Genomic DNA, 12,296 nt, shown 5'->3' with positions numbered 1-12,296 from the left:
TAAAAGATAGATACAAAATGTCATTGCTACTCCAGAATAATTCCTACTTTCTAACTCATCACAGTATCTTTCAATAGAGTATTAAATTATTAAGAAATTTAATTGTGCCGAGAATTTATGAAAAACATATGAAGAACACCAAGATTACCCACGTACATTCTTCTGTTTGCCACGCGCACCCAATTTTAACCCCCATGATGATTTTCTTCGTAAGCAGTTCTCTTGTCAAAGTTAAATAATCTACACAGACAAACTGAAAAATTCTCATTATGACTACACAGAGGACTGAATTCCACAGAGTCAGTATTTTAATTTTTCTTCCCTTCTCCTAAGGAGGTAAAAAATAAAAGATGAGAGGGATTTGTGCTAATAGTGACCATCAGTTATTGAGCAATATAATAAGGGCTAGGTGCTATCCTGAGTACTTTATAAAGTTATCCTGTCTAATCATCAAAATACTGGCATAATAAAGTTTGGGTTCTTATATAGGTCACTATATAAAGCCCATAATGCAAATGCAATTTTTCTGTAATCAGTCTATTTTCCCATATATTTTGTTTTAAATAAGAGCACGACACAAATACAATTTATGAAGTGGCACATTTTATACTGGCAATGAGGATGATGATGGTGGTGGCATTTGCAAAGCTTTTGCATAAATTTATTTGTTGAGAGTTTATTTTTCAAATACATATTAATTATCTACATAAGCCAAGCTCTGTGCACAGAGCTTTAAACAAGACAAACGTGGTATCTTATCCTCCTAAAGCTTTTCTGGCTATAAAGAGAATACAGAAATGGCTATAATTATGTGGCTAAGAGAGGAATATATGAGATATGGAAATATTTGTGGGGTGGGAGAACTAACTCAATTTCAGTGTCAGAGAAGGTGCTCATCAGGAAGAGGCATCTAAACAGAAAACTAAAACAAGTGACTGGATAAAGTTCTATTTTGCAAAGATAAAAGGGCAATAGTTGAGATAGGAATTGGAAACAAAAACAGGAACCAGAATGTGTAAGTCTTCTCAAACTATTACTTAAAGACTGAGATTTATCCTAAGAAATGAAAACAACCTTAATATGGTAAAAAATAATTAATCGTCATTAATTAATCAGCAGAGTTTCCACAATGTTGACCTAGGTACTGAGAGGAGAAATATTAATTCAACCCACATTCCAAAGCTCGGCACTGACCATAATCTCTGGCCATGACCACTCTCCTGATTAGATCTTCCTCTTCTAACCACAATTTCAGAGCATAGAGGCTCAGAAAATCGAATCGCAAGTTTTCATTTTAGACTTCCCATTTTTAATGCTTCTTTAGAGAGTTATGCTTTCTCCAGTTTGAATACCTCAATCATCAAGTTTTCACAAGTGAAAATCTTATAGCAGGCAATTTCTCTTTCTACACCAGTCATCAGTTCTTTATTTGGTCACATTCTTGTTTGTAAAGGGCCAGAGAATAAATGTTTTAGGCATTGTCATCCATATGATCTCAACTCTGCCATTGTAGCAGAAGGATCCATAGATAATTGGCAAATAAATAGATGCAGCTATGTGCCAATAAAACTTTATCTGCAAAAACAGGCTGCTGAATTTGGGCAGTAGTTTGCAAACCCATACTTGACTAATTTATCTGTCCCCAGGCTATGTAGGTTCTTTCAATGTGTTTCTTTTCAGGGCACCCTTCCAGGCAGTATACCTACCATATTTCAGGCTTCATTGTTCCTATACAATTTACCCCTACAGGATTCATTTTGCCAGTGTTGTAAATAGTGGATTAATATTTGACAATAGAGTAGTTATTATTGGGTTGACTATGCTTTTGCACTATTATGCATGAGAAAGCCCCAAATTTCTATCCAATGGAGATTTTGGGGCAGACTCCCTATCTACTGTCTAATTGCCTTTGGTTCTGGCTTCTGCTTTCCATCTCAGAGACATTCTTTAACGCTAGTTCCCATGGTTTCTCAACCTTCTGCAGTTTATTCAGTCGTCTATGTCTGATTGAATAAAGTATTGCCTTTAGCTGTTCTTTTGAAAAAGATAACATAGGTATTTAATATATGTAAATTTTGATACTTTACCTTAAATTGGCAAGTATTTTCCCTTAGAATTTGGAAACTACTATTTTTTGTTTATTTTTTCTAGGTCTGCCTATAGCATGAAATCTTAATATGACTGCATTTGGATTAAGATCTGGTCTCTAGGAACTGTAACAAACTTCACTGCACCCCAGAAGGCAATTCCAAATGCTTCAGCTCCACACCATTGGTACCCCTAGAAAATTCCTCTGTCATACAGTGGACTATGTCTACACCCTCTCCAATGAAACCTGAAAGTCAGCCTCCCGGATGGTGGTGGTTGAGGCCCTTTCAAATTTGTTGCTTCCTTGAATACTCTCCTTCATCCTTAAAAGTAGGATAGTCTCCCTATTTTTGCTATTCCTATATTCTTTGGAGTCCTCTTTTACCATGTTTTTGTAGTTTACCTCCTTTTACTAGTTAATAAAATTTTATATCAGGGTCAGCAAACTATGGCCTATGGACCAAATCTTGATTGCCACTTGTTTTGTAAATAAAATTTTACTAGAACACAACCAATTCTTATTCACTTGCACGTTGTCCATGGCTGCTTTACTCTACAAGGGCAGAGTTGAACTGAGCAGTTGAGTAGTTCAAAAACAACACAGACCTTATGGCTTGTGAAATCTATAATGTGTACTATATAACCTCTTGCAGAAAACGTTTGCCTATCCATTCTTTATATTAAACTTTCCCTGTTCAAATTACTAGTAATTTCTGTCTGTGGGGTAGATTTGGCAACAGTAGGCAACCTAAGAGAGAGAACTTCTGCCAGTGAAAAGAATCAACGAACAATCTATAACAGTAATAGAAAAGAGGTTTATTTGAACCAAACTGAGGACTACAACCCAAGAGACAAAGATTCAAGAAGGACTTGAATTGTGTTCCACAGGGCTACAAAATGGGGGAGGCTTAGATAGACAAAACCCACAAAATTAGATAAGTGGTTTGTAAAGAATTATAATTGAAGCTGGCAGGAAGTAAGGGTGCTTGTTAATTAAGGATTGGTTGGGGTCTGAAATGGTTGCATAGTTATAAGGGGAGATCTTGAGACTATAAGATTGCAGCTAGTAGTTGCTAGCAGATATTCTTTTAAGAAAGACTGGTGATGCCCTTGGGTCTGATAAGTTCAGAAAATTCAGGTTCTCAGTGATGCAGAAACTTGTCTGAAACCACATCCACAATGGCCACTCGGCTCCATTTTGGATACCTGAACATGAGTTATTCCATTTTGATTTTTAAATGCATTTTTAATAGTTATAGCAGATGTACAATGCATGTTTTACAGGCCATAAGACAGTCTGTTCTAGTTAGAATAAAATTAATGCCAAATCATGTATAAGACAGAATGACTTTTGCATATCTCAATATGCGAAAATTTCTTCCATCACTTCAAAGATGAGATATTTTAGAATGGTTTGGTCATACCTTTGGGTTTGTCAGTGGGAAATGGGTACTCATAATCCATAAAATATAGCAACATCACAATGAATCAAGCTATGTATCTCCAGTGATACTGCTCAGATAGTGCCAGCTAAACAGTGTGAATGACTAACCTTGTTGACAGAAAGTTTTGTGTGCTTGATAATGTGTTACTATGTACTGCAATAGCTCATTTAATTCTTATGACAGCCTTTGAAGTGAGTAGATATTGCTTTCATTTTCTATGAAAGTGAGATGTTATATAACCAAGTATAAGTGAAACAACGTGAAACATTGACCAGCTTAAACTGCTTTTGCCTCTTTAAATAGGTTGTTGATTATTCAAATTGAAATCGCACCAGCTTAAACTGGTTTTGCTTTCTTAAAAGAGGTTGTTGGTTTAGCAAACCTTTAGTTATTTTTCAGAGACAGTACGGCGCATGGGCAAGGTGGGAACTCATGTCTCCAGGATGGCCCTGGAACCAAGAATCTTCAGTCTACAGCAATTAAAGAAGAGAAATATTGCCACCAGAGCTCTTTACAAAGTAAGAAGTCCTTCAATGAGGAAAACATGGCTTCCAGCAGCAGGAATAGCTTATATGGACTAATTCATGACTAGCCAGTCAGCTTCCAAGTTTGAAATCCCCCAACCCCTTTAATTTTGCCTCTAACTCTGAATCTAGGAGACAGATTTGAGAGCCTTTCATCCTACCTCCTTGCCTGTCGACCTCACAATATAGCTTTTTCTTTTCTCAAAAGCTGATGCCATAATATTTGCTTCTATGAGTGTTTGGCAGTGAGCCCTCGCTTGGACCATAAACAAGTATATACCTATACTTAAAGAAAGTATAAGAGTAGGACTAAACTCATTGTTTTATGTCTCAAAGAGTGAAGCGTTATCTACCACAAGAATTTTGCCTTCCATATTTCCTTTGATTATTTCCCCAATTGGCATAGCCTGATAATAAAGACTGCTATGTAAATTGATTTTCCAAAATGAACACCTCCATATCCTATATAAAAATAAGGCACTTTAAAGGAAATTCATAAATTCTTCAGATCAGAATGTAATAGGTTCCTAAGAAATTTACTGTCAACTCAGTTCTCTAATAAGTATTGAATACGTTTCTTAGAATGCTCAATGTGAAATTGTGAAAAATAAATATTATAGTATATGGTCCATGTTGTAAGGCAGTTTACAACCTGGTGATGCTACTTCTGGGCTGTTTTCCAATACCAACAACCAGTTCTCTGTTTGCCAGACACCAAGTTTGTGTTCGACAATTTCTCTCAATTCTAACTACCTAATGTTAGCAAAGACCCCACAATTTAAGGGTTCAGTCTCACAGGATTGACCCCCACTTCAGGTACCCATCACAAATCCTGGGCCACACATATTTCAAGTCAACTTATGGTAGGTTGATAGTTCTAAGGCCCCCCTCCTCAGATTCAATAATTTGCTATGGAACTCACAGAACTCAGAAAAGCACTTTTTTTTTTTTTAATAAGTCAAGAGTAACCAGATGGGGCTTCCTAGGTGGCACAGTGGTTGAGAATCTGCCTGCCAATGCAGGGGACAGGGGTTCGATCCCTGCTCCAGGAAGATCCCACATGCCACGGAGCAACTAAGCCCCTGCGCCACAACTATTGAGCCTGAGCTTTAGAGCCCGTGAGCCACAACTATTGAGCCCATGTGCTGCAACTACTGAAGCCTACACGCCTAGAGCCCGTGCTCCGAAACAAGAGAAGTTATGGCAATGAGGAGCCCGCGCACCACAATGAAGAGTAGCCCCCACTCACCGCAACTAAAAAGAAAACCCGCACACAGCAAAAAAGATCCAACGCAGCCAATAAAATAAATAAATTTATTTTAAAAATTAAAAAAAAAGAGTAACCAGATGGAAGATATGAATAGGGCAAGGTGTAAGAGGGGAAGTGGGAACTTACATGTTCTCTCTGTGCACACTGCCCTCCCAGTACCCCATGAGTTTATCAACCCAGAACTCATTAAATCTACTTATTCAAGAGTTTTATAGAGCTTAATCTCCAGCCCCTCACCACCCCCACTAGACTATACAGGGGTCCCACCCTAAATCACATCATTAGCATAAACTCAGTGTAGTCTAAAGGTGTGCATTATGAATAACAAAACACCTGTCACTAGCAAAATTCCAAGGCCAGGGCAAAGACCAAATATATTTTGTATTATACCACACTACTTATGTGTATTATGTCTATATTCTGACGTAGAGGTCTTTTGACCCTTCCTAAATGTAGTGGTAATTTTTATATTTTAAATATACAAGTAGGCAACCCAGTATCCTGGGCTAAATGTTTGATTGTGAGGATAATAATCTAGCCCTGTAAAGAAAAGCTAAGATTATGTTATTAAGTCAATTATAATACATTAAACAATAAATGTAAATATTAATAATTTAAAAAGAGATAACTATTAATTTGTTTCTGACCTCACCTTCTAGGTCTCAATGTTTTAATTATTTAACTATGTTTTAAAAGTAATTTCAATGGTATTTCCTACTAAACATGGTCTCACCTCCTAACTTCACGTTATTGAGTTGGTCCCACTTATGTGCTGCAGAAGACACAACCTATTTACAAAAATGCTAGGCTTCTTCAAGTATTTCTAATTAACAGGTAAGCATAAACCAGGAAAAATGTCCCAAGGAAAATATGATTCAAATAAATATTTGAAAGATATATTCTCAAGGAATATGTATATCTGATATATAGTAAGTGTCCACAATATGTGGACTAGATGAACAAATTAAGTTTTACATTCATAAGGAAAAAAACACACACAGCCAGATTTTCATTAAAAGACATTTAATTTCCATTTTAGTACATTATATCTAGTTAGTAAGGGCTGTAATTATTAACTCAGACATTTTCTATGAAATAAAACATTATAGAATGATATGGATTACTGAATGAAGAAGGAAAAAATAGTAAAACATTCAACACAGGGGTATGCTTACATGTTTCTGATAATTATAATAATCTACTAATTGACTTCTTCCCCCACCCTCACAGGAGGGTGCCAATTAAAATAAACTGCAATTTTACTATTCAGTCTTAGGAGCAGGCAGATGATATTTGAGTTTGTGACCAGTTTTCTCAATGTGTTGTCCAATTAACCTCAATGGGAATGATTTACAGCAAATCCCTGGGGTTCTCTATGAAAGGAAAAGTCAGATGGGCTACTAGACGGGAAAGAGCTTTTTATTTGTGCTCTAAAGCTCACCTGTGGGCTACTCTGGTGAAAAGCTGGTGTCAGTGGAAAAGTTTAACTATTGAGGTTAACCTCCCCCCCAGAGTTTCTTTGTAGTGATTACTAAGGTCGAAGAGATGAACGATAATCAAGACAAAGGGAAACTGCGTACAGTCCTAGAGGAATCTGACTATTCTGCTAAGAGGTTGAGAAAATGTATGCGATTCCTCACAAACCGAAAAGGATTTGGAAAGCTCAAATTAGAGAAATGTGTAAGACTTTCTGAGGAAGGACATTTAAAATCTGATAAAACAGTCTATCAGATATGGGGCAAATCATTTATCAAAATTAAATATCTGCTTAATTTCTTAATATATTTTATATACTCAGTCAAGTGCAATTGTTTCAGCCATCAGGATTAGCTAATAAGTAATTACTAATATTAACCCAAGAGGCCAACATTGACTACGAAGTAAAATAACAGAAAACATTCAACTTGAGATAGAGATAACACTTTTGTGTTAGTTCACACCAAATTCTTGATTATTGAAACCCTTCAGTTAATTCTGAACATCAGCCAATTAATGGATGGTTTATTCACTCAACAAATAGTATTAAGAATTATTGTGAGCCACACATTTAATGGACACTGGGAAGGCAGAAAACCCTTGCTTTCAATTTTACATGTCATAAGAAATGACTAAAACATTACAAAAAATAAAATTAACAGAAATTGATGACAAAAAGGAATCAGAAAATTTAATCTATAACATCAAATCTGGTTCTTGGAAAAGTCCAACAAATTATACTGTTTTTAAAAAGTCTTTGTGAAAAAACCAGATATTTCTTTTGTTTACTCATCCTAGATAGAGTGAAAACATAGCAAATATGACAATTTATTTTTAGAGTCCAGCTTTAACTTCAGACAAAACTAAATTAGCAAGGTGAACCAATAACTATAAGAAAATCTAACCTGGGAACATAAATATAAATATTCAGAGGAGAAAACATACCAAATAAAATTCAGCAGTCTTGAAGTAATTACACCTTTTGACCAACCAGAGTCTATCTCTGATATTAAGGAAAGTTAACATTTAAAAAAATCTAACTGTAATTCAATGTATTAACCACACTGGGAATATATCAATTAAAAAAACTCCTTCCCTAAGGCACTTCTACCAAAATCCATAATATTATCTCAAATCCAGTTAAAAGAAAGGCTTCTAAGAATTGTTACCATTAATCAACTCTTAGCTAGTTAGAGGAAGATGACAACTCCTTAGTTTTGTAAAGGGAATCACCAAAAAACTTTATCACACTAATAATGAAACTTCTGAAGCACTCATTAAGTTGGGAACAAGAAAGGGTACCCTCTTTCACAGTCTCTATTCAGCACTGTCTTGCAGGATTTCATCATAAAACAAAATTAGGAATAAAATGTTACACATATTTGTAATAAATCATCCACACTCATGTAGTTTTCAAAAAAGGTATATATTTTTATTCCAAGAGCCAGTGTAATCAATTGTGATATAAAGAATTTACATGAGTTCTATAAGGTATCTAGGACCGGAACGCAATTTTCACATACATGCCAGCCATAATCAATAGTTGTGGGAAGAAGGGAGACTTCATAAGGACGAAGGATGATTTTTAGCTTTTTATTTTATGTTTATATGGTATTAGTCTTAAAATACACACACACACATACATATATGTATGTATCTGTATATATCACTCGTGAAGAAATCAATCTGGCTGCTGTGTGGAAAACAAAAAATAAGGAGAGAAAATGAAGACAAAGAGATTGTTAGATGGTTGTTTTAGAAGCCGATGGATTGGACTAAAGTGAAGACATAAAGACAGAGACAAGTAGATGGGTTTTACTTTCAAATTACAATTGACAATTTTTTTAATATGAATGATAACCACAAATGAATTATTAAACATAACTCATATATTGGGAAGAAAACAACTGTATGGATGTTAAAGTATCAGATAGGCAGCTGAATACAGAATTATAATACCTTGAAGAGAAAACTAGAAATGTATTAAATATTTGGGAGTAGTTGGCACACAGATCGAAAGCAGAGCATAATTATAGGAGTTTGCAATAGACATGGGAAAAGTCATTCCTTCTTCCATGACATGTAGAATGTAGTGAAGGATGATTACATATTTGTTTCACATTCCAACAATATATATACCCATAAAAGCCACGCAGTTTTACATTACACCTGAGATGTTAATTGGTTAGAGGTAGAGGTTTTGGAAGCAGAGGGACCTGGGATCCAGTACCAACATTGCTACTTAATAGCTGGATGAATGACTTGGGGCAAGTTATTTAAACTCTCCAAGCATCCATTTCTTCATCTTTAATGAGGAAAATAATGCTCTAAGTATTTTTCTTCTCCATCATAAGCTTGTTGGGAAGATTGCTAAGTGTATTATATGAAAAGGACAAGAGTATGGTCACTGGGAATCTCCTATAAGGATGTTTCATAGAAAGGATATTTTCATTCATTTATGCTTTCTTTAATTCATTTAGTTGATTTGTATTCTGATTAACTTATTTTGGAATCAATTTTGTTTTTCTGCTTCTCAAATTCCATTAGTTTTGGTATAGATTTACAGAGTTCATGCTCTTATATTCTTAGTGAATAGATCTAACTGTTTAGATCTATTTACTAACACAGTGGTCAATATTCTGTTTCACAATGTATTCTCTTGACACATGTTACGCTCTTGCAAGATGTACACTTTATTATGAACACTTTGCAGATGAGGAACTTCCTCAAGGAAGTTCAAATCAAGATATCTCTTTTTTAACTTACAAAAAAACCCCTGTGTCAAATTTCTGGTTCATTTCATGTAGGATTGGTCTGTACTATTTAATTCTCTTTTCTTTTGAGTTTTAAATTATTATCAAAGTAATTTGATAAACTGTTTGATCTCTTCTTTCTTCTGATTTTTTTTTCATTTTAGGTAAAATCATTAACATCAATACTTCTTAAGTCATCATTTATAATATTCAAAGAGCTTTAAATTTCAAGTTGAAAGCAGTGGGTGCATTTTAGTATTTTTTTCAGATTTAAAGCAAAGTTTTTGTTATTGAATAGAGAACAATTTTGTTATAAGCATGGCTAATGTGGCACTTTTTAAATAGAGGTAAGTCTCATTAAATTTATATTTGTTAGCTGTCAGGTTTTAAAGAATAAAAATTCTTTGGAGGCAGGAATATCAGACCTGAAGTTCACTCCTTTTTATAATGCCCTCAGTTTTCCAGAGTAATTTTTTTTCCTCAGAATTTGAAATCAAATTATCTAAGGAGAATTCTGTTATATGTACAGATATATATAACCATGAATATTGTCCTATAAGACAAGAGACATGGATCATAGTCCTATTTTTACTGTTATTTAGCCACATGTCCTTGCCCAAATCAGTATATCTGGAAGGTAGTTTCTCATTTCTAAAGGCTTGAATAGCTGGCTTCTAAAATTCCTTTCAAATCTAAAAGCTTTTGATTATTTATTCAAGAAATTGTTTGCTAAGTACATGAATTTCCCCAACTTTGAAAAAATAATTTAGAGATCAAAATTATTATAGTCTATTATAAACAACATCCTACTTTGTGTATAGTATCAATCACACTATTCTTTCTGAATTATTTAAATTTTTTCTATCTTGGTTATTAAAATTTACTCAACTTTTAAAAGATTTTTTGGATCATTTACGTGAGTATATGAGTTTTTCCACCCATGATCTGTTAGCATAAATTCTAGATAAGAGCAGAATCTATTATAATATATATATAACTAATCCCATTTCCCAGTGTAACTTTCTTAATGAAAACTTTTTGTACGTATTAGGAAATTAAATATGCTGTACAAAATGGAGCACAGTTTACTTACATGAAATACCAAAGTACAAAATATGAGATATCATTACCTGTAATAATTAGGGTGGTTGTTTTTTGTTAATTAAATTGTATTTCTTAAATATATAGAGTAATGAACATGTAGTTGTAAAAATCTTTGGCTGCTTCATAGAATATACTCGTATGTCCAAGAGAATTATGTATACTACAATAATGCATCCTAGTTTAAGTGGACTTTTTGCCAAAAGACAAGTTTATGAAACAAAAATCTGGAACAGCTTTTTAAAATTGTGTTTTGAAATGTGATAATGTGTAATTAGAGGAAAGAAAACTAGATGTCAAATAATTTGGAGTGATTAGGAATCAGAAACTTCCACTTTTTAATTTTCTCCTTTGTTAAGGATTTCTTGGTTAATTAATCTATGAAATTGGGCCATTGTTATTTCCTCTATAAAATTGGAATACTAAAATTTATTTTGATTACTTCACAATGTCATTTTGAAGAATATATGCAGTAATGTATTGAAAGGAAACAGAAAAACTTAAAATGTTATGCAAATTGATATCAAATACTTAACTTATTGGCATATCACAAACATTTCAGATGCACTCTAGTAGATTTGGGGATACATATTTATTTTAAATTCACTTAAACTATTTTGTCCCTTATTACTGTTAATGGATTAAAAAACATAAGATATTAATTTCTTACTGAGTTGTTTGAATTTACAGCAATTTGCTTTTATATGTCATTCCAAAATTTATATCATTTAATATATATATATATTTTTAGTAATGTTCTGAATATTAACTGTCACACTAGGTGAAATGTATAACAGAAAGCCTGTCACAATTTATTTCTGCATATACTTTATGCTAAAAAATGAACCACATGCTTAACTTCAGAGTAATTATTTCCAAAGACTTCAGTTTTCTTTTAAAAGCATCCTTCTGCACTTGTGTATTTAAGTTCCAAAAGGGACAAAACATTATCTCTAATATTTAAGATCTCAGATAAATATTTTATTTTACTATTTTTCTATGTTACCAGGGCCCACCCTACCTGCATGCATGCCATTGAGATAGCCTGGCTTATTATATATTTTTCTCTTTGTCAACTGTGGTCTGTTTTTTATTTGTTTCTCCATGAAAAGTCATTATTAGATAGGAGCAAGATGTTTCTTTAGTATTTTTCATGGTCTTAACATGACATAGATAAATCCCACTTTTTGTGGTGGTATTACTGTTTATTCCTCATTTACCCCATTTTTCACAGCATTAGACTTAAAAATATTTTAAATATATTTTATCTTAGAATTAGCTTTTAGATTTTTACTATAAAATTTAAATATAAAAATGTATACAAAGTAATATAGCACTTGTACCTATGCTGAAAACAGACAAATGCTTACAATTTGCCATATTTGCTTCATCTTTTTTTTTTTTAAAGTTAGAGATTCTGATAAAGACCCACACCATTCCTTTATATCCATCAGTTCCCAGAAATTACTAATATTCTAACATTATATACTTTATAATCATGTGTCTTTTCAAACTTTTAACTCATTTAGTAATATTGCTAATTAAGTATGATATATTCTTAAACACACATAAATGATAGCACACAGTATACTTACTACTTAACAATTTCACATAACAGGGTTCTGAGATATATACACGT

This window comes from Hippopotamus amphibius, chromosome 7 (assembly GCF_030028045.1).
Source record: "Hippopotamus amphibius kiboko isolate mHipAmp2 chromosome 7, mHipAmp2.hap2, whole genome shotgun sequence".
Lineage (NCBI taxonomy): Eukaryota > Metazoa > Chordata > Mammalia > Artiodactyla > Hippopotamidae > Hippopotamus > Hippopotamus amphibius.
This window is presented reverse-complemented; position numbering follows the sequence as displayed.